The sequence below is a fragment of the Canis aureus genome, chromosome 36, assembly GCF_053574225.1.
Source record: "Canis aureus isolate CA01 chromosome 36, VMU_Caureus_v.1.0, whole genome shotgun sequence".
Taxonomy (NCBI): Eukaryota; Metazoa; Chordata; class Mammalia; order Carnivora; family Canidae; genus Canis; species Canis aureus.
The window spans coordinates 11,327,545-11,351,024 of NC_135646.1; the positions used below are offsets into that span (position 1 = coordinate 11,327,545).

Sequence of the window (23,480 nt, forward strand, 5' to 3'; positions counted from 1 at the left end):
ATCTTCTGGCCATCTCCATGTCTGCTTTGGAAATATGTCTATTCAGATCCTCTGCTTATGTTTTAATAGAATCTTTTTTTTTTTTTGTATTGAGTTGTATGAGTTATTTATATATTTTGGATATTAACTCCTTATCAGATATATGATTTGCAAATATTTTTCTCCCATTCAGCACATTGCCTTTTCATTGTGTTAATGGTGTCCTTTGCTGTTCAGAAGCTTTTTAGTTAAAAAAAAAAAAAAGAAGGTTTTTAGTTTGATATAGCCCCACTTGTTTATTTTTTGCTTTCGTTGCCTTTTCTTTGGTGTCAAATCCAAATCATCATCATGAAGCTTATTGCTTATGTTTTCTATGTAACTACTTTCTTCTTTTTATATTTTTTCACATTTAGTTTTCCTTTTTTAAAAACTTAAGTAATACAACAAATTTGAAAAAAAAGAAGTTTATTTTTTTTTAATGCATGCCCATTACCTGCTGCCTTAATAAGAACAGGAATATGTGGGATCCTTGGGTGGCTCAGCGGTTTAGCGCCCACCTTCAGCCCAGGGAGTGATCCTGGAGTCCCAGGATTGAGTCCCACGTTGGGCTCCCTGCATGGAGCCTGCTTTTCCCTCTGCCTGTGTCTCTGCCTTCCTTCTCTCTCTCTCTCTCTCTCTCTCTCTCTCTCTCTCTGTCTCTCATGAATAAATAAATAAAATCTTAATAAAAAAAAAAGAACAGGAATATGTAATGAAAAGTGGTCAAGATTTTTATTCTAATCATATCATTTGGAGTCAAAGGTGGAGACAGGTTTGATAATAGGGGGATACTTAGAAAAACTGTGAAGCCATGGTTGTTTGTCGGAAGCCTCAATCAAATAGGCAGAACATGAGATAAAAACTACTGGGTCACATTCCTGAGTCTCTTGAGTAGTAAGATGTGAATATGAGAAGAAAACCCTGTAAATTGTTATGTTTCTTTTTTTTTTTTTTTTTTTTAAGATTTTAGTTATTTATTCACAAGAGACACACACAGAGAAGCAGAGACATAGGCAGAGGGAGAAGCAGGCTCCATACAGGGAGCCCAAAGTAGGACTCGATCCCAGGACCTTAGGATCATGCCCTGAGCCAAAGGCAGACACTTAACCATTGAGCCACCCAGGATTCCCAAATGTTATGTTTCTTGAAGACAGATCCCATACTTGATTGAATATCCTATGTAGTAAGTACGTCAACAGTGTGACTTTCTATCCTCTATCTGCTTTGCTCTTCATGGCCAAGTTTTATAAAAGGGCCACTCCCACTGTTTCCCTTTCCTAACTCTGCATTTACTCTCCAACTCAGTAAGTCTATCTTTTGCTTTTATCACATCACTAGAAATGTCATTTTTTGGTAACTGTTTCTTTCCTTCTTGTCAAAGCCATTGGGAATTACTTTGGGCATTATCTTATTTGACATCCATTATGGAAATTTACATTGTTTATTTTATTTTTAGTTTTTTTTTTTTCCTTTTTAAAAAATTCTCACTATATAAGACATACTTCTTGGGTTAAAAATTCAGAAATATTCATAAGTCAATAAAGAAGATTATAAAAAACACCTGCAATTTTGCTACCCAGAAAAATTCATTGGTATCTTTCTATTTCTTTCTCTCTCTCTCCCTCATGAACACAAAATCAAGTCATAACATGTTCAAAGACGCTTACTAATTTTTTTTTCTTTTTCTTTTTTTTTTTTTTTATTTATGATAGTCCCAGAGGGAGAGAGAGAGGGGCAGAGACATAGGCAGAGGGAGAAGCAGGCTCCATGCACCGGGAGCCCGATGTGGGATTCGATCCCGGGTCTCCAGGATCGCGCCTGAGCCAAAGGCAGGCGCCAAACCACTGCACCACCCAGGGATCCCACTAATTTTCTTAATTAAGCTTTTTATTATAAATATTTCCTCATGCCATTAAATATTCTTCAAATAGAACATCTATATTGACTATATGATACTCTAGTCTATGGCTATAGCTAATTGCAGCATTTACTTAAGTACATTTCAAACTTTCACAATTACAAATAATTTTGAGGAAATGTCCTTGGGCATAAAATTGTGTATACCAAATAGTGAATGTTTTCTAGGATAGATTTGAGAAAGTGTAATTACCAAAACAAGAGATACGGCCATTTGCAAGGTTCTGGATACCTGAAGCTAATTTGTTTTCCAGAGAGTTGCTGAAACTTTTACCAGGACTAAGAAAATCACCATTTTATTACATACTTGCTAAACTTTTTCCAGTTAGGTAAAAATGTGATGCTGGTTTTATTTTGTATTTCTAAAGGGTATGTGACATAGAGTGCAATCTGGTTAATTATCTCACAACCTTTACAAAAATGTCCTTTCTAATAGATTATTTTTTATTTAATAATTTATAATATCTGAATTTTTTATGAAATTGCAAAATTCTCTCCTGGATTATGTTACTCTGAGGGGCTTTATCTTTATAGTCTGATTCTCTCATTTAAATGCAGTAATTAATTTTATTGTGTTGTTTCATCATCACACATGGGTTTTTCTAATTTTGTATCTAACAAAATATGTCAAAGTATATTCCTTATATCCATCAAAAGTACCAGCACAAAAAATTATATGTACATTTCACTAATTTACAGGAGACCCATGTGATATTTATATTTATATCATCTAGTTTGGGAAAATGCAGGTCCCTTGAGAATCTGATCATAATATATTTTTTCTTTTTATTCAAAGGATTAAGAAGGTTAAGAAAAGTGTCAAACATGTATTTTAACAATGTTATTTAAGAGTTGTACTTAATAAAATATTTTCTTAAAACTTTTCATTTTTCTTCTCACATTTAAAATTGTTAAAATTTGAGGAAGTAATGCATATTTCATCATAAAAAAGTTAATTGCATAAAATAACAATGATGTAGTCTAACAAAAATGTATTTAATTCAGCACAATTGGAAAAGGGAGGTTGCTGTTTCAGAATTTTACATGTCTTAAAAGATGAAGCAATATCATTGGTGCCATCAGTGTTCACATTTAAATAATAAGAATGGAGTACCTGAATAGTTATTGTATTAATAGACTGACAGAAATTCTAGCTGATGGAAAAACATAATTCTCCATGTAATTACTTTTTTGTTGAATTCCTTAAAAGGGTCTCTGAATGTACAAGGAGACTCTGACCCAACTGTACTAGATAAGCCCACAACGGCTTGGGCTGCTTTTTATCCTTTAATACCTAGAGCAGTGCTCCTAATAAAATAAAAGGCCTTCGTAGCTTTAAGCACACTTGATAGATATGGTCACACACAAATGGGCATGGGGATGAATTTGAATACTGTGTTTAGCGACCGTTGAATGAGAAGGGTGTAATCTTCAAGAGATGAAAAGATGCCTAATGGATGGAGAGGACAAACTAGAAAGGGATGGTGAGGATGGAGAGATAGAAAGAGGGGGATAAAGCTCCAGCTCTACCTGCTAGGGACTATGGAGCTACTCAGTATAATGTAGCCAAGGGAAAAGTCTCTGGTGGAAAGATTTGCAGATAGCCTTAAGGAATACAATGAAGTAGTCAGTATAGAGGTAGGTGTCCTTTGTAAGTATTTTACATATGCATGTGGGTGTGTTTTGCCCAAATAATCCATTTGGTATGTGAATACTTTTTACACATATTAATTGAGCGCTTGTATAAGCATATGTATATATGTGATGTATTTAAATATATATGAGGATAGATACTATTGCTTTTTCTACATTTAACTGTATTATTTTTTTTTAAAAAATAGCTACTAAATAGTTTCGGTTTCCTTTAATGAAACCTTTTCCTCTGCTTATTTTCTTCATGTTGAAGTATTTCAAAAATTTTTTTTTTCTATCAACATACTTACCTTAGAGGATGTCATTCAGTCCTGTGTGGTTTATGGATCTGCCATGATTCCTAAATATACTTCTCCAGTCCTATCATTTCCCTTCAACTCTCGATTTAAATATATCACTGCCTGTGTGACATCTCCACTTTGATATGAAATATGGATTTCAAAATTTACATAATCAAAAGAGATTAACTGTCCTCTCCCCACTGGCAACTAATTATTCCTCAGTCTCTTCTACTTCAGTTATGGCACTACTGCCTGTTTGGTGGCTTAAGCCAAACATCTAAACATCTTTTTTTTTTTTTTTTTAAACATCTAAACATCTTAAGCCAAACATTTGAGTTCTGGCTTCCTCTCACCCACTGCTATACAAATGATCAAGCCAATGTTATTGATTTTTTCCCTCCAAAACATATACTTGTTCCCAGCTCTCCTATGAGCACCGTGGTCCAAACCACAGGAGCTACCACCCTAACTTCCTTTCTTTTCCAGCCACAACCCTTGCAATCATATTTTATACAGCTGTTACTGTGATTAAAACTGTGAAGTAAATAGTGCTATCACTCCATAACTTGAACACTCAACGTTCCCATTGGACTTAAATTCCAAATTCTGTACCTTTTTGTAAAATAATGAAGTCCTACAGGATTTCGTCCCGGCCAGCTTTCTGCTGTCCCCTCACCTTCCTTGACCATGTTGCTCTAGGTACATGGCACTTTTTCTATTCCTGTCTTAGGGTCTTTTGTAAGTTGTATTATCTTCCTGAGATTTTTCATTTCTGATTTCACATGTATCAGCTTAAATATCATGTCTCAGAGAGGACTCCCATGAACACCCAATAAAACATAACTTCCTCTCCACACACCAATCCCATTTTGTCACTTCGTATCAATTCTCTGCAGAGAACCCATCACAATTCACTTTTTACTTATTTATGTCTGCTTAGTGTCTGATCACTATACTCTAAACTCATGAAAACAGGGACACTGTCTTAGAACTATCACATACCAAACATCCTAAAACATTTGTTTTAAAAAATTAATACTGTGGAGAATCTTCAAGCATGGGTAGATAGAAGAATGAAAGGAAGATTAAGGTTCTTTCCATTCTTGAAAAGTCCCATGAATTTTGTGAAATGTGTTTTATACTTTTGGCCTGCCCAAACCCATTTTAGATGGGCTACTGAGACTGAAGAGAATATTATGACTTTTGGTTTGATTAGTCAATTTATAGCCATAAGTTGTTTAAAATAAATAAATATTGAGTTTAACAATGCTGAGTAATTTGGAAATTCAGGTAGATTTTGTTTAGATGTAAGGGATATTGGAAGTATGCAATTAAACATATTTTCTGTTTTACTTTAGGGCAACACTAAAATATATATTGAACATTTAAATGTAATTTTTCTCTTTCCTTAAAATTATGTATTTTGTTTTTGTTTTGTTTTGAGGAGAATTGCTGTTACATGGAACAGAGAACCAGGAAAAAAAGACTATATATGAATTATTTTCACTAGTTCTTTGTGCTTATTTCTATGATAAGTTTCTGAATAGGAAAAGGGAGATAGCGTATAATTAGTATATGCAAGGTATATGAACTCCTGAGAATTTGCAGAATTCTGCAGTGTTAGACAAAACCTGTTCATGTTTGCAACATTAATTTACCAAGAACTTTTGGAGGGAAATGTGATTTTCCCATGAAAACAAGCAAGTAGAAAATGTTATGTGGCTCTTTTAAGATGAAATATCACTCCCCAAAGACATTTCTCTATTAGACCTTACAAATTTGTGCCATGATCCCCAAATTTCCCATCTGTGGGATTTCCCACTGCTATGCAATGGCCAATAGGTAATTTGATGGAAAAAATGTAAGAATCACTGGCCTGTAAATACAAAGTCCTTCTTTATGGTAAAATCATATTAATTGATGAATATGATGATAAGTGATATATAAATCAGCAGTATTTCCAGGTAATATTAAATGTATAAAAGGGAATTTATTTAGGAGTCTCTAAGTGTCAGATCTAGACCATCTTGTACATTTCTTTAGTGTTTTTTTTTCCAAAACTGTACACATTTAATTATAAACAGCAAAATACTCCCTCACCAGTTTTGTTATTGCAGAGGCTTTAGGGTCAGAAAGCTGAACTCTCAACTATCCCACCGTTTACTTTGTAGCACGTGTGGTTAGTGGCATGTTTTTGTTTTTGTTTTCAAAACTGCACACAATTAATTATAAACTTCTCTGGGCCTCAGTTCCTTCCTCTGTAAAAGGAAGGGGTTAATTTGTTCTGTTAAGTCTCTTGCAGCACTGACCTGCTGTGATTCGGTTTCCTTTTGTTTTGAGTTTCTTTGTTCCCATTATGTCTCATAAAAAGTAGTTTTCTCCAACTTTAGACTTTCCATATCTGTATTCAAAACTACCCTTCCAGGGTTCTCTCCTCCATCTCACATGTCTGGAAAATGTGAATATGCATTGGGCATTGCATCGCTAGTCATTTATCCAAATCCTCCTCTTCAGAAGCAAACTGTAGATGACGAGATGTGACCGTTGAAATCAGACTCCCTGAAGACCACTGTGTCTATGATGATTCATTCCACAGAGCTGATTAATGATACAGAGTAGAGAGGCTTGATATGTCTGTCCTTGTGGTTAGAAAGGTAGCCCCAAGTACTCATCTCTGTCTGAAATATACTCCTGGACATTTGTAAATGAAGCATCAGGGAATATGAAGTTCCTTTTTGAAGTTAAGAGCTGATTGTCACTCTTGGTTATTTCAGCAAACTGCTTTGATTGTAAAAGCTATTCTTGGATGTGGCAGTGGCTCATCTATAAGAAGAGAGATAGAAACCTTTAATGTTCATCTGTCAGCCCTAACTCTTATCTATCTTTCACTTTGGTGCTGTTAAGTCACATTTCCAGATATTCTCCAGTCTTACTTAACCCTGCCTGAGGCCAAATCTTCTGTAGTAGCTTGGATCTTCTGAAGATGCTTTTTGGAATGGGATTTGGAAACTGGATGAGTGTCATTATTACCATAAAGTGCCAAAATAAAATGCCGGTTTTATTTTCATATAGTATATGTACCATTCAGTGGGAATCCAAGCCCCATAGACGAGCTGAGAAAACATACTTAACTATCAATAATTTTATGTGAGATTCACATAGCATAATGAATTAAAAAAATAAAATAAATTACAGTGAAGGTAAAGCTTTTGATGACTATCATGTTATTATTACATGATTGGTAACAAAGTGAAGCAGGCTCTTTATTTAATCTTTGACCACATTGCTACCAGATACTATTGATCCTGAATTCCTGTCTATCTTGGAGAATCTTGTTAATCTTTGTAGCTTCCCACCCAAACAGATAACAATTTGCACTGGGGAAAAAAAAAAAAAAAGGAATAGTAATAACAGCTTTATTTGGGGTCATCTGTGTTTCTTGTTTCTATGATTAGGATTTAGGGAGAAAAGAGTTTTGCTTAACCACAAAGGCTTTGGTTTTAGGGGTTATGGGAATAAGATCTTCCAGATAGCAGTAAATCATAAATATTGTAATTTTTTTGAAGTATAGGATACTGCCATCAAGAGTTTTGTGATTAGGGGTTGAAAATTTTAGTTTCAAGAGGCTGCGGAAGAGAATTTTCAAAGCCAATAGATGTTAAAATTCACTGTGATATAAAAACAGCAGTCCTGAATATGGAAGAAAACAAATTCAGAAGCATTAGATATAATTCACTGTGAAAGAAATATAGTAATAATGGCACTGTATGTTTAAAAGGGGGAGGATTGAGGTGCCTGGGTGTCTTAGTCGGGTAAATGCCCGCCTCTGGCTCACGTCATGATCCCAGGACACCACATCTGGCTCCCTGCTTAGTAGGGAGCCTGCCACTCCCCCTGCTTGTGCTCTCTCTCTGTCAAATAAATAAATAAAATCTTTAATAAAACAAAAGTGGTTTTAAAAAAATAAAAGGGAGAAGATTAAGTAGATTAGCAAAAACTCAGTACCCAGTGAAAGGTGACAGAAAAATCAATATTGAAAATAGAAATTTGGAGGGCACCTGGATGATTCCCTCAGTTAAGCATCTAATTCTTGATTTCAGCTCAGGTCATGATCTTAGGAATGTGAGATCCAATCCCCTGTCCAGCTCTGTGCTGAGTGTGGAGCCTGCTTAAGATTCTTTCCCTCTCCCTCTACCCTCTGCCCTACGACCCCTTTCTCTCTCTTTTACAAAAAAAAAAAAAAAAAAAGAAAGAAAGAAAGAAAGAAAGAAAGAAAGAAAGAAAGAAAGAAAGAAAGAAAGAAAATAGAAATTTGGTTTTCTTATATAAAATAAAGTAAACTTGTTGGTATTATATCTTGAATAATGACAAGAGCCCCAAGGGGCTACAAGTGATTATAAAATTCAAATTTTGGTTCAGGTTGTGATTTGTGTATGTGATTAATATTTCATATCTTTTAAAGACTATAATCCAATTATGCGTATTTCACAGGTCTCTTAAATACAATTATATAATGGAACGGCATACTACTGGGAGTGGGGGCACTACATGTAGTGCTAACCTGGGCACTACTTAAATTTATGTCCCTAGAAAATGCACATAAAATAAAAAAAAATCTTTCCCATATCAAATATTTTATGAGAAATCATAGCACGTGATGATTATAAACTTTGTATGAGGTGTTTTCCAAAGAACAGAAAGAAAAATAACCTTTAAGCTGATAATAGCAAATAATGATACTATTTAATATTTATTGAGTGATTACATTATGCTAGGCACTGTGCTAAGTGCTCTACATTAAATTTCTCATTGTATCCTTCCAGTGACCTTACAAGGTAGGTGCTGCTATTATTTTATAGCTGCAAAATAGGCTCAGGAAGATTAAGTAATTTGTTCAAGGTCACACAGGTGAGACGTGTTGGAACGTGTCCTGATTCAAGGTTCACATTCTTATTCTCTAAGCTTCTGCTTTTTAACGTATATACTAAGTACTTTATTTATGATAGCTGAAAATAGTAGGCGTTTTTACTGTGGATAAATTATTAAAATCAATATAAGATCCTTATCTACAATGTATTAATGATTTGGAGTGAGAAGCTCAAGTTATTCTAGATAACATTCTATCTAAAATCCTGATGTGTTAATCTTGATTGCATTTTGATACCTTTTGAACTTTAATATCTGTCAGTAGATCAAGTTATATTTGATGTAAAGTACAGCCTACCTCTTTGTTCTACATAGAGATTCCCATTCTTCAATGGTTATTTTTTTTTTCTATTAGAAGAATTAAAAAACAAATGGCAGTACTTACACAGTTTTTCAGAGGTTGAGAGATTATTTTTGACTGGAGGCCAAATAAAGAATGTATCCCTGTAAAAGTATGAGTCCGTTTCAGTTTAAAAATACCAAGTTATGCTTCAGGACTTTAAAAGTCACAGGATTATCGCTGAAGCAGTTGTCACTTAAGAACTTAATCATTTTCCTGTATCAAGTCAGAGGTAACTTGCTTATCATTACTTTGCAAGTATATTGATACTACTGAAAGCCTAAGTTGGTGGGGCCCATCTGGCTTTCCTTGGTGAAGAGGCAAGTTCCTCCATATGAGACTATTGTACTCAATAGCTCATAGCTGAGGAAACTAAGCTGAGACAACCAAAGTCATTTTATTGAAATAGGCCTTGCTTGTAAAATGAATTCCACTTTTCTTTCATAGCTCATAACGTAACTCCAAAGCAATTATCCAAGAAAGATTTTGTTCTCATATAAAATATGGACTGAACAACTGAGCTAGTTTGCAGTATAAACCATGTGGGCACCAAGTATTTTGGACTCATTAAAATTATATTACAATTAGTTCTAAAGTTTATTTGGACTAAAATAAGTCTTCAACCATGGAGAGGGATCTGTTTTCTCAGAGTAAACTTCCTAGGACCACACATTAAAAATCATAGACCATGAGCACATAATGGAGAACTTATGTAATGCATGCTAGCCAAGTCAGAAGGATAGATTTTTTTTTAATTGACATATAGCATAAAGAAAAAAAAAAAACAAGAATCCATGAAACAGGCATTTGGTTGCTTTCACTGGGCAGCATGCTATTAGATTTAGTTATATATGACTTTACTATATGATTCTTGATTTTATTATATGTTCAAATCTCCAAAGCTTCCAAGCTTAATTTGAAGTATTTATAAAATAATTCATGAGGGCTGTATTTCAGATAGAATTTAATACATTTAAATAATTTTCTTATAATTATGGGGAATCTTATTTTTTCAAACTAAACAAGCAAAAAAAAAAAAAAAAAACCAAAACAAAACAAAAATGAGTCTTTAGAAAGAATGACCCTGCAGTGTTTTATTGTGTTGCACAGATTTGCAATTCTTTTTATCATAGAAAGAAAATGAAAATAATTTTAAACTTGTCTATAATGCCAATTTAGTTCTTTGACCAACACCGACTGGAGCACTTATCCATTCTGAATTTGAAATCAAAATGCTTTGAATACAGCTTATGAGCCTCTTTGTTTAGGGAGGGGGGGAAGAACCACTAAAGCAAACTGTAGAGAAAGAGGAGATAATAGAGCTTGGAAGCAACCTCTTGGCAAAGAGGAACAAGAGCAGTGGAATAATTTAATTGCTCATCAGCTAATTATACGGTATTATAATGTTAATGTGTCTTCATCATGACAATGTAATAGGTATAGATTGAAGCATATGAAAAAGAAAGTGTTGATGCAGTAATTATAAGTAAGAGTGGAACTGTTAGAGTAATTATAACGCTTCATCGGATAATTAACGTATTGTTCAACTTGAGATGGGGAACAGAGAGTGAAAAAGTTAAATATTGAAGGACATGCCTTTGACACTCCAGAGATGTCTTTGAGCCTTTGCAGAGAATAGGATATTCTGTGTTGATACAGTTATTTCCTGGTTCCCTCTTCCATAATTTATTATTGTTCAGTTATACATGCTAGAGAAGAATATGGTAATTTGAATGTAAGATGCTACTGGTGGTTAATTTTTTTTAATGTAATATGATCCATGTTGCTGCTATTTCTTTTTCAGTTTTGTCTCATTTTGTATTCTCCATGTCATTAAATAAGCTAAAAACTTTAAAATTACACTAGCTTAAAATGAAATAACGCATGTGAACAATTCTATAACCTGAAGAGGATGATAATTATTCCTCAACATACCTGAGCAGTTTCTTCTGAGAGAGGTTTGGCAGATTGCTTTTATTTTAATATCAATGAGTAACCTTATTTTTTTTTTTCCAAAATTTATTAGCTTGGAAATATCCATTTACTATAAAGCCCTTTGATTGGATTATAAAGCAAAACAGCAACAAGTAAATACCAGCAACAAGTAAATACTGACAACAAGTGGTAGCAGTACGATTTTGTAACCCATATGATTTTTTTTTAATACTAGCTCAGTGACCACCTATATACCACACTGTTCTGAACATGATATGGATATTAACGTATCAATTCTTTCTTTTTTTTTTTTAAGATTTTATTTACTTACTCATGAGAGACACAGAGAGATAGGCAGAGACACAGGCAGAGGGAGAAGCAGGCTCCATGTGGGGAGTCCGTTGCGGGATCCGATCCCAGGACCCCAGGAAGGCAGACGCTCAACCACTAAGCCACTCAGGCGTCCCAATATATCAATTTCCATTTTATTAACATTGTTACCCATACATTTTACAGAAGGGGTACCTACCAGAGCAGAGATTAAGTAACTTAGCCAAAATCACATCTCTTTTAGTGATATAGCTGGGATTTGAACCCAAGTGGTCTGGCATCAGACTGCATATCCTACACTACTCAGTTGTCGTTCAGGAGTTTGTTAGAAGACTTGCGAAAGGTTTCTGTATTCCAATTAGAATAGGGTAGGTAAGCAAGATTTAAAGAGCTGATGGTGGAGGATAAATAGAGTCTGGTTTGGTAAAGGAGAAGAACACAGCAAATGAATATGCAAAATTTGAAATTGGCAAAGACAGATCAATCTGGTTAGAGTGGAAGGTCCACAAAGAGGAGCCCCAGGGGAATAGACTACAAATTTAGATCAGAGCCCAATCACAAATAGTCTGAAGGCCACAATGAGGAATTCACAGAGAAACTCATTAACTTATATTACTTAATAGAGGTTGATGCCCCAAATACCTATAATCAACACATGCAGGAGCTACCATGATAGTTATGGAGGTGAATACAGGATGGATAGCAGAAGAATTAGAAATAGCAGTGCCCTACTATTTAAAGTTGTTTTCAAATTAAAAAAAAAAAAAAAGAGGTTAAATTTCTGAGACTGTTATCCCTGCTGAAATTGTATTGTGTTATTTTGAGATAGGCTTCAAAGCCAATTAATATTAGTATGTTCATATATTCTTTATAAAGAACTGTATATTTTAATTCCGTTCTTGCGAATGTTCACATCAAACTGTGTTATGGGGTAAATAAACCACATGACTGAGAAAAATATAAAAGCAATTTCTTTTTAAAATCAGTAGGAGGAGAAAAGAAAAATGCTGCTATAATGTTTCAATTTACCAAATGATGGTGTGTTTCTTTCCATCAGCAAAAATTAAACTTTAATATAAACTATTAACAAAGCAATGCACATTTAAAAATCAACAGAATTAAAGCAAAATACTCATGATCTAAATTCTAACTTAAAAAAATGTTTCAAGTACTGGATTCTCAAAATAAAACATTTGTTTGTATAACTGGCATGCATTTTGAAGGTGTCTATGTTCTAATTTCTATATCCTATTTAGCTTTTAAATTAAAAATGAAGTAAAACAAATCACTAATTTTGGTAAACTGAATACTTACGCAGTTTTGACAACATAATTCAATCAAAGGTGGAAGATGGTTGGACATGTTTTGTTTTAAGACGTGCAGCTAAAAACACAATTTCGAGACTATGGTCAGAATGACATGGATTCTTTAGGGTATTTGTGGGGTGGCACCTTTATAGTAGAAGGAGTAGAAGGAGCACAGCCTTTGGAGGCAGAATGATTTTAGGAACTGACTCAATTAACCTCTCTGAACCTTCTTTCCCTATTGTGAGAGAAGTAATAATAATTCTATCTTGCAGGATTGTTGGGAACTTAAAAATGCATATAAAATGATTATCACAGAAGCTGGCACATGCTAATTGTTCAGTTAAAACTGGCTATGATTATCGCTATTCTGCATAAGAGAGTTACTGAACAATGCTAAGAGCTCTTTAATAAGAAGTTCTTAAAAGTTTAAAAAAAATCCATGAAATTATGTTGTGACTTTCTTTTAAGATATTAATTATAGTTGTTCTCAATCTGTAACGGAAGAGGCACTAAGTGTTAAAAAAGCAAAATGTAGTCATAGAAAATATCCTGTCTTCCAAGACCCCTCACAAAAGTTGAAGAATTCACAATTGTCAGAAGTGAGTTTAATTAGTAAGAAGGAAACTATCACTGTTTCTACCTCTCATAGAAGGTTTTATTTGTAATAATTGTTAAGATAATGAATATAAGGTATATAGTGCTGTAACTGTGTTGCAAAGGGACACAGTCTGCATTCTTCACAGCACAGTTACAGTCCCTATAAACATGCACACACATGCACACACACGCACACACACAAATGACTTACAGAACATATCACATTATAGTTACTCATGTGTTTATCCCACATATACTGACCATTTACTGGCTTCCTGTGCTAGGTGTTGCCTCTGTTAGATTGTGAGTGTCATGAAGGCAAAATTTTTTTATTTATTTTTAAGTCCTCCAAAAACTCGCGCAGCACTTGGAACATATTAAGTACTTAATACAAATTTACTAAATAAATAAGCAAATAATTGAACTTTTGTTTGGATGTAGAGTCAGAGTTAAGAAAGATGTTGACTATTTAAGTTCACTACAATTCACAAACCAGCAATTTGCCAGATTTGTTTCTTTCTCTAAACAAAATATGTTACCACAATGTAACAACAAACACATATTTATATTTAATGTTCCTTTCCTTTCCTTCTTACCATTTTTTTTAGAGGAAATGTTTGTGTCCAGTGAAATAAAACAAGATTGAGAGAACATTTAGTCACTTTTTACATAGAGAACACAATGTATTCTGTGGCTCTCATTTTTTTTTTATCTCAGTCCAGGATGTAACTGAGCAATATTGCCCATAAACATAACAAAATTGACCTTCTCATCTGTAAGTTGAACATCATGGTTTCCTGATATGGTAAAAGAGGAAGAAACTTTAAACAATTGTACCTTAGTTGAAGAGGAAGAAAAATGGCTAGAAAAATCTTTCTTCTTTTCCTTATGGAGGAGGGAAAAATGCATGAGCAATTCATAATAATTTTGAGAATTGGAACCATCAAGTTAAGAAAAAAGTCTCTGGAAGAGATACATTAGACAATCATATTTTTGAACCCTTTTCTCTTTGTTTCAATTACACGTAGTGCAGACAACTTACCTGGGCACCTTAGTTACAGTAAAAACCAGAGAGATGCCTAAATGCAGCGCTACATTTGACTCAAAAAAATTGTTAATTTTTTGTCACTGAAACCAATTAATCATCAGGTAACCAATCAATGAGCCTTATATTTAGTTTTTCTTTTCTTCTATGTTTTTCTATGAGGAAAAGTAATTCCCACCAACCGATAATTTAAATGTGACAGGTCATATCCTAAGATAATGAATTTTATGTTGTGTTCATAAGAAGAAATACAAAATTTTTCTGTATTATCCAGGAGAGGCATCTTGCCTTTCTATCTACTTGAAAGAAAAGTTATTTTAAAATAACATATTTCTTTTTGAAAGTGATACTTTGAATATGGTGACTATTTTACATAAACATGACTGATACGATTATGGAATAGTACTGCCCATAAAATAATTAAATGCAATATCTAAGTTTTTCCCAAATTCCTGTGATTCTAAGAGTCATTCTCCTGTGGTGGTGCCCTTCAAGCCAGTATATTAGAAAATATTTTGGGGAAAAAAAAATAAGAAGGAAAGATAGGGAAAGAGAGGAAGAAAAGAGAAAAATAAAGAGAAGATAAGAAAAAAAAGGAAGTGAAAAGATTTGATCTCATTTCCTTAGGTGTTTCTCAACTTTGTTATTTGAGCCAGATTTTTTTTTTAATTTAGATTAGACTTTCAAGTAGTTATTATCTCCAGTCTATGAAATTTGCCATGTTCCTTGGAAAAGTTTGCAGTTTCCACAGAATCTGCACACAGGAAGTTTCTATCAAAGTGCAAAGACATAGTTCTTCTCAAGAGAATGCTAATTTTTATCCAGATAGTAAGCCTGTGACATTTTTTCTGCATTCATTTTCAAAGGAGAACCCAGCGTGTTCACCTTAACTGTAGGGGGACATAGAAAGACATACAAATCTGAATGTTGTTAGCAGTAGAATTAGTGATATCTTTATTTGGCATTAGCTACGTATTGTTTGTAGAGTTTGGAATGTATAATGCATTTATAAGTTATTAAAAATTAAAATTTTGGTGGTATTTTTGAGAGGCTGTGTAACCTTCCCTTGCTTCCTGTTTTCCATCTAGGCCAAGCCTCCTTTGTGTCTATCTATAGTCTTCCATATACATTCACTTTCTGACGTAGCAGAGCTCTCTGTTGTTCTTAGGCCTGGGGACCCTCAAAACAGGAACAGTCAACCTGGGTGCCAACTTCCAACACTTGCATCTTGCTAATTTTTCACAAAGTGAAATGGGGCCTTTTATTAAAAACAAAATAAGGGGAGCCTGGGTGGTTCAGATGGTTAAGCGTCTGTCTTTGGCTCTGGTCCTGATCCCAGACCATGAGTCTGGCTTCCCACTCAGCAGGGAGTCTGCTTCTCCCTCTCCCTTCCTCCTCCCCCAGCTCATGCTCTCTCTCTCAACTCTCACTCTCCAATAAAGTCTTAAAAAAAAAAAAAAAGATAAAAATAAAATAAAACAAAACCTAAAACAACAGAAACAAACAAAAACCAAGAAAACCCTCATGATTGACTGATCAATAGCTGTTTTTGAAAATAAAAAGACATGGTAACTGAATAAAGGGCTCTAGTATAGCCTCTATTTCTTCTTCCTGGAAATAGCCCCAAAGTGTTCTTGATCCTTGCCACCAGGTGGCTGTAATGTAGCCAAATCTCCCTTATCTCTACCATTTATTTGTCAAATTCAGAGTAGTTTAGAAATTCAATGCTTTGTGTCTTATCCCAAAACTTTTTTTTTTTTAAAGATTTTATTTATTTATGAAAGGCAGAGAGAGGGAGGGAGGGAGAGAGGCAGAGACACAGGCAGAGGGAGAAGCAGGCTTCATGCCAGGAGCCCGATGTGGGACTCGATCCCAGGACTCCAAGATCACACCCTGGGCCAAAAGCAGGCACTAAACCGCTGAGCCACCCAGGGATCCCCTTATCCCTAGACTTTAAGAGAATTATAACCTTCACTCAAGGGGTAGCAACTTGTATTTTTAAAGGATATAAACTTATATGGTGAATAACAGGAAAATTTCCTTATCTATGATTTATTTATACTACTTCTTTAGTGTCTACAGAACCTGTTTAATGATGTGTATCTAGGTTTTGCCGAATCTGCTTCCAAAATAAAGTTAAAATTGTACTCTGTTCTGAAGTGCCTGAGCAGCTCGGTCAGTTAAGCATCTGACTCTTGATTTGGGCTCAGGTCTTGATCTCAGGGTCCTGGGACCTTAGCCCTGTGTGGGGCTCTGTACTCGGTGGGGCGTCTGTTTCTCCTTCTGCCCCTCACCCCACTCATGCTAGTGCTCTCTTTCTCTCGAATAAACAAAATCTTTAAAAAAAAATGCCTCTGTACTTTCACTTCAGGGACACCTACAGCTTTCATGTTGTCTATAACTACACAAGAACACGGACTAGGATTTAGTATGGTTTTATTTATTTATTCATTTTTTTAAGGTTTTATTTATTTATTCATGAGAGAGAGAGAGAGAGAGAGAGAGAGAGAGAGAGGCAGAGACATAGGCAGAGGAAGGAGCAGGCTCCATGCAGGGAGCCCGACACGGGACTTGATCCCGGGACTCCAGGATCAGGCCCTGGGCCCAAGGTGGCGCTAAACCGCTGAGCCACCCGGGCTGCCCTTGGTAGGTTTTTATTTTGGTTGGTTGCTTGCTTGATTTTATAAATCCCTTTGTGACTGGGGACGCTCAAAATTCAGGGGAAGCCTTTGAAAAGGAACTACTGGCGAGTGTAGGCTAACTTCTTTTCAATATATACAAGTAGACAGTGATGAGGTTGATAGAGGGGACTCATCCATATCAGTTTTGTCTGATTTGTGACCGATATGAAGATTTAGTATATTAATATTTTTTTCTTTCTGCAAAAAGCTTTATTGTCTACATTTGGTCCACGGATTGGGAAAGGGCTCCAGGATGGTTAATAAGCTGCCTGGTGGCTGCAGGGGGAGGTTCAGGCACAAGCCCTGGCCCGGGGCCTTGGGGCAGGGGGGTCAGAGGAGCCCCTCATTGTCTCCAGAGACTCCCAGTCATGCTTGAGAGTGAGCCTTCCGATACTGGCTCAGCCTGGGGGTGGCCAGCCTGCAGAGGTCAAGGGGTTGCCCCTCTTCCTGATGAGTGTCGCCTCCTCATCTAGGAAGTAGCTCTCTGGAAGTCACAGAGACAGGGTCTGCATGAGCAGAACCAGGGCATGCACATCAGAGGGGTCTGTTCAGGCTCTTCCCCAGCAGTGGGGCAGCCTCCAGGTGGCCGGGTTCCCCCCCCCCACCCCGGGCTTCTGTGCAGCCACCTCGCAGAGGAAGTGGCCACACCTGCAGAGCCGCATGCACAGAATGGGAGCCCAGAGAGCGGCAGCTGGAGGAGGCCCACAGGTGCACGTGGACCAGGCACAGGACCAGGACCGCGGCCTCCTCCTCGTAGAGCGGTTCTGATGAATCTGGGAGCTCCCGGTAGGCCTGGGACAGGAGTGAAATTCGAACTTGGGTGCTGGCTCCAATGGCACAGGGTGGCCAAGAACAGGACCCCGAAGGTTGCGACTGGTTAAAAGCCTGGAGGCTGGTGGTTGGCTGGTAGAAGGGGAGTCCATGGGTCTGTTGGATCCAACACTGTTGGAGCGCCTGGCGGTGCCTTGTTGACGCACAATATACATTTTATTTATTTTATTTAACTTAATAAATGAAGAATTGGGCACACATTCATAAATGCTTACCCGTGTGTGTCCCAGTTAGGGTGTATATATGTACAATCACTGAGGAATCAGAAGTATGATAATAACTGATCTTCCATTCAGGATCACTTCAATTTGGCCAGTTTTTATTATAGGCCTGTTTGCATCAGGTACGCTGCCAGGGCATGGGGATAAAATTAACTCATTCCCCTACTTCCCCAGTGGAGTATTTATTTTATTTACTGAGTGCAGCCTACATGCCAGGAACTATTAGATTCTGAAGGGACAGCGTTCCATAAAATGACACTTTTGCTCTCAAGTAGCTTACATTCTAATAATGAGTGAAAATTACCATAGCACATCCCTGCCTGCAAAGAGATTGCCACCTTTACAAACAGAAATACCAGCATGTGATGAGAAGTGACTGAAATGTATTTCTGTAGTGACATTAGTGCAGGGCTGGAAGAGAAGGTCAGTCCCATTTGATGATCTTGAGCTGGGTCCTGAGGGGTAGATATTTTTTAGGTGGAGGCAGTTGTGAGGAGACATCTTAGAGAGAAGGCCTAAGGGACGCAAAGCTGTGGCCTTGAAAAGCAGTGTGGTATGTGAAAGCAACCACAAGCTATTTGACATTAATGCACATGAAGTGGGGGTTGATTAAGAATAGTAGAAACAGATAAGAAGCTTTACATAGGTAGCATCAAATTATTCTAAGAAGTATGGACTTCATTCTTTAGGAAACTGAGAAGCTATTCATGGTTTCAAGCAAAAGATGCACATGGTAGGGCTTGAATTTTAGAAAGATCACTCTTTTAGCAGAGTTGCTCCAAGAGAAGAATTAAGCTAGTTTTTAAATTCTCTGTTATGAAATTAGTAGCATATGCATTAACATTTAGATAACGCCTTTATCTAAGGTAGTATCTAAGGTATTTTTCCTATTGTTTAGCAGAGGGAAAGTTTAGGTGGGAAAGAACGTAAAATAACTTAGTTTTTAAGTAGTCATTTCCTAAAAGCTTAAGCACAATACTGAATATTGAAAAAAAAAAAAAAAAGGTGGAAATTTACTTTGTCCTAATAAAGTTATCTCTTTCACCAAGCATTTTGCATCAGATTTGTATCTATTTCTTAATGTCAACTGTGAAAAAAAAAAAAAAAAAAGTCCTTTCCAAGTTTTTTATGTTCATATCATTTCAGTCCTGATTGTGGGATAAGAGAAAAAGTCTAACATTTTTGACTATGTTGATAAGAAGCTTAACATTTGATCAAGTCGTTTTCCAGAATGTTTTTATTTATTGATCTCTACACTTAGTCTAATTTTATGTACTTTTAAGTTTATGTACTCCCATTATCTACTACTATAAATATTTGCCTATAGGTTTACTCGCTGAGCAACTTCTTTCTGAAGTAGGATAAAAGTACACTGTTAACTACTTTGATTCCATTTCCCTAACAATCATTGTCTCTAAAAGATAGCTGTCAGTTGGTCAGTTAGCTAAGAATCATAACTACCATTCCTTTCGTATCCCTTGTAGGATAAGGAACTAGAGGAAACATCTATCACAATGTCAGCTAATGAAGCCATTTTACTTAATAGATACTTGTTTCTTTTCTTTATATTTTGTCTATAATAATAGCCTAATAGTCAAAAGCAAGTTAATCATTTCCCTTACCTTTAGCTATCATAAAATAGAAAACAAAATGAAAGTGAGTGTACGTAAAAGTAGGGAAAAGGCATAATTGATATTTCCTACAGAGAAGTCTCTCTGGATAGGCATGTAAAAGTGAGAAGAAAGAGAGATTAGTAGTCTGACACAAATAGCTGCTTTAATATGTGGGTAATTATCTTTATTATGGATATAACCAGTGGGAAGCATACTATCTTCAGAGTAGAACAGTAGCTTGTTTGCTCATAACCCCTACTGATTTGAAGAGACACAAAATAAGACTCTTTTTTTTTATCATTTTATTCTATTCTGCAATTGTTTAAGGAGTTAGTTTTCTTCTGTAGTTAAATGAGAGTACACACTGATTCATTATTGATTATGATTTATTGAGATTTCTTTTTTTACAGTTTTTGTGGCATGGAGTCCTTATACATTAAAGAATCTTCACAAACCTCATTTGGTATTAATATTCCCATTTTGCACATGAGTAAACTCAAGGTCAGAGATGTTAAATAATTTACCAAAGATCAAATAGCTAATAAGTGGCAGAGATGTTATTAAACTAAAGTGTCTATGACTTGAGACTCTGTAAGTCTTCTGTGTTAGCGTTTTAAGTTATTACTGCTGATATCACTCATATTGTAAATGTCACCCCTTGGTATGCACAATTTTAATTATTCCTTGCCAAAATTAATACGTCAAAATGTATTTTTTAAAATATAGTTAATTTGTAAATTTTAAGAACCTTATTGCAAAGGTTACATAATGTTTTTGTGCATTTAAACATAAATCTTAGGGTTTATACTTTTAATATTTTAGTACTAGACTCTACAAATGAATAAGACTTATTTTCTTAATTGTGTATCATAAATTTTAATATTCTGACATGATATTGTTTTGGTTGCCTTGAGCTGCATTACTAAATTTAATAAAATATTATTTAATAATACAAATGACTGGCTGCCTACGCATCTTCTTTGAGATCCCAAGGGTCCTCTACTACCTCATTAGAGAAAGAATCTTGACATCACTAATTTATTTGTTTTAATTACCCATCTAAAAAGGTCTGAAGAATAAATAAAAGATTTGGAAATAATAACCAGTCCCCTAACATTATCATACATTTCCAAGTAGACTAAAATGGAATATGTTTCTATTTTTATGAACTCATGCTTACCCCTACCACTTATTTAGTTTTAAACTATTATAAATAGGGCCACCAAGTGAACAAACTCAATGTTGTTCATCCCTCCAATATCCTTCTCAGTCTCCAAATGGAAGTGAAATTATTCACTCTTGTTCTGAGGTTTCATGGCTTTCAGTCCATTCTTCCTCTACTCCTTCTTTGTTACCCTTTTCTTTTTCTGAGAAAAATAAAACTAACTGAACTCCCTTCCTTTCTTTTTTTTTTTTTCCCCTCCTCTCTTATTATATCTTTGGTCTCATTTACATATTTCTTCCTGACATTTCTTATTCCACTAATTTCTAGCCCATCTACTTCCTTATCTCTAAACTCATCAAGTATCAGTTCTATTTGAAAACCTGTATGAAGGATAGTAACAATATCCACCCCCTACCTGCCCCAAGACAGGTGCTTCTAAACAAGTATTTTCTTTTTTATCCATGTTTTATTGTGAATAAAGAAAAATAGGATTTTCTCTAAAGACTTTACTGAAAATTATGTCTATGTCTAGAATATTCCATCTGGTAGAAAACTGATGCTTATCCACATGCTTATAAAATGTGGTGAAGGTGCTGTAGTAAACTGGTCTTATCCGTTTATATTTGTTTGAATTTGAAGCTATGAAGCTAGGTATTTTTTGTAGCATCTAATGCTGATTTTTTTTTAATATTTTATTTATTTATTTGAGAGAGAGAGAGGAGACACAGGCAGAAGGAGAAGCAGGCTCCATGCAGGGAGCCCGATGTGGGACTCGATCCCGGTTCCAGGATCAGGCCCTGGGCTGAAGGCGGCGCTAAACCGCTGAGCCACCTGGGCTGTCCCTCTAATGCTGATTTCAAGCATACATTCATCCGCCTAGTCTCAATTCTTATTAAAATAGCTTGTTAAAATGTTCTCTTAAAGTTATTCCACTACTGAATATGCATATTGATATTTCCAACTTTTATAATAATATATCAAAGTAAAATTTCTCAGTGCTAAGTTAGGGAGAAAAAAAATCACCGCGTTGCAATATTCAGTTATCTGCTCTTTCCAAACTTCCAATAAGGGTGGAATAAAATAATTTTTGTACATTAACAAATTGTTCAAAGAGCCTGGATTTTTAAAATCATAATCAGCAAAATCCATATATACCATTTCCATAATGCATTCTAACATCTTGAGTTTATTAGTGGGAAATTTAATTTGTGCTAATCAGCCTAAGGCAAAAGAAGTACGAAATTAACTTGATACATACATTTGATGTTTTTTAGTATTTTTCAGTTTTGCACTACAACCACAACATGGCAACCCAGAATAAACACACAGATCTACAGTGTCACTTCCCATTACATTACTGTAAAAAGCTGTAACTCACTGAAAAGCCAGCCGCGATTCATTATCTTCGTGGTTTTATCTAAGAAGGCATGCAGCAACACTGCCTATGAAGTGGCATGTTTGAAAATTCCAAACTTTTACTAATGGTCTGAATCTTGATCTGCAGCCTATTTCCTAATGTGAAATTTGACAATTTTAAATGTACTTAGCAGTGCCATTTTTGTTCAGGCTCAAAGGAGGGACCAAAAGCGGGCAAAGTGTTGTTGTTGTTGTTTTTCCCTCCTTTCCAGAATCTCTTTTCATTCCTAATCTGCCTTCACCAAGAATTGGTGCAATAGGAAACAGGTTAGTGAGTAGGGAGATTGCCATAATATCTTCACCATCACTTCATTGTCCTTCCCTGAGTCTTCTCTGTTGTATGATTTAATATAAAGTGCCAGAGAATAACTACTCTAAATATTTTGTGATACATTCAACCATATTTTTTTCTAAAATGATCATCTTTTTTTTTTTTTTCAAAATGAGACACTTTGAAAGTGAAAGAAGTCATTATTGATAATTAACCATGACAACGTGGGTAAATTGAGACCATCCTATCATACCTAGAGATTTGGTTATCCTGCCATGGACTGCTCTGAAGAGAACAATTTCATGTGATTGTTCATAGTGGTGGATTCTTGGAGCCCAACTACTGAATCAGATGATCTGAGTTTATAGTCTGGGGTTCTGCATTTTTAGCAAGCTTTCCAGATGGTTTGTAAGTATAGTAAATAAACAGTAATAGACACACTATAGTTACCAGGGACCGGACATTCTCCTACTGCCAATGTATTATTGCTTTTAATTATCACAATCACTACCACTGAATGATAGAATGGTATATGAATCATTCAAGTATGAAAAGGCACATTTCTCAGAAATGTGGCTACTTGGAAATATTTGGATAATTGATCAAAAGATCTGCATCTATGTAGATTTTTTTTGGCTCCATGAAGGACACAGCTAAAATTTGATAATCTGCAATTTGGAAAGGAATTAAAAGCTTGAGAAGAAAGCATGGATGAAAAAGCAATATTTCTTAAAGACTGGTGGGCAAAAAATGAGGCCAGAAGGAGAAGGATGGGTATAGTCATTCAATTATGAAAATATCTATCATTTCTGAGATAAGTGGGAAGCTTTGTAGGGCAGGATCTGGGTTTTTGTTAGAGAGTGAAAAATAATAAGTCTAGAAAGGTAGCCCAGTGTTAAACATGAAAGGATTACAGATGCTATTGGGATAGCC

General features: G+C 35.4%; 1 protein-coding gene across 6 annotated transcripts in view; it reads left to right on the forward strand.

Annotated features, from left to right (window-relative positions):
* ERBB4 (erb-b2 receptor tyrosine kinase 4) overlaps nt 1-23,480 on the forward strand; it is a 1,106,505-nt gene that overhangs the window by 500,950 nt on the left and 582,075 nt on the right. The window lies entirely within an intron of this gene.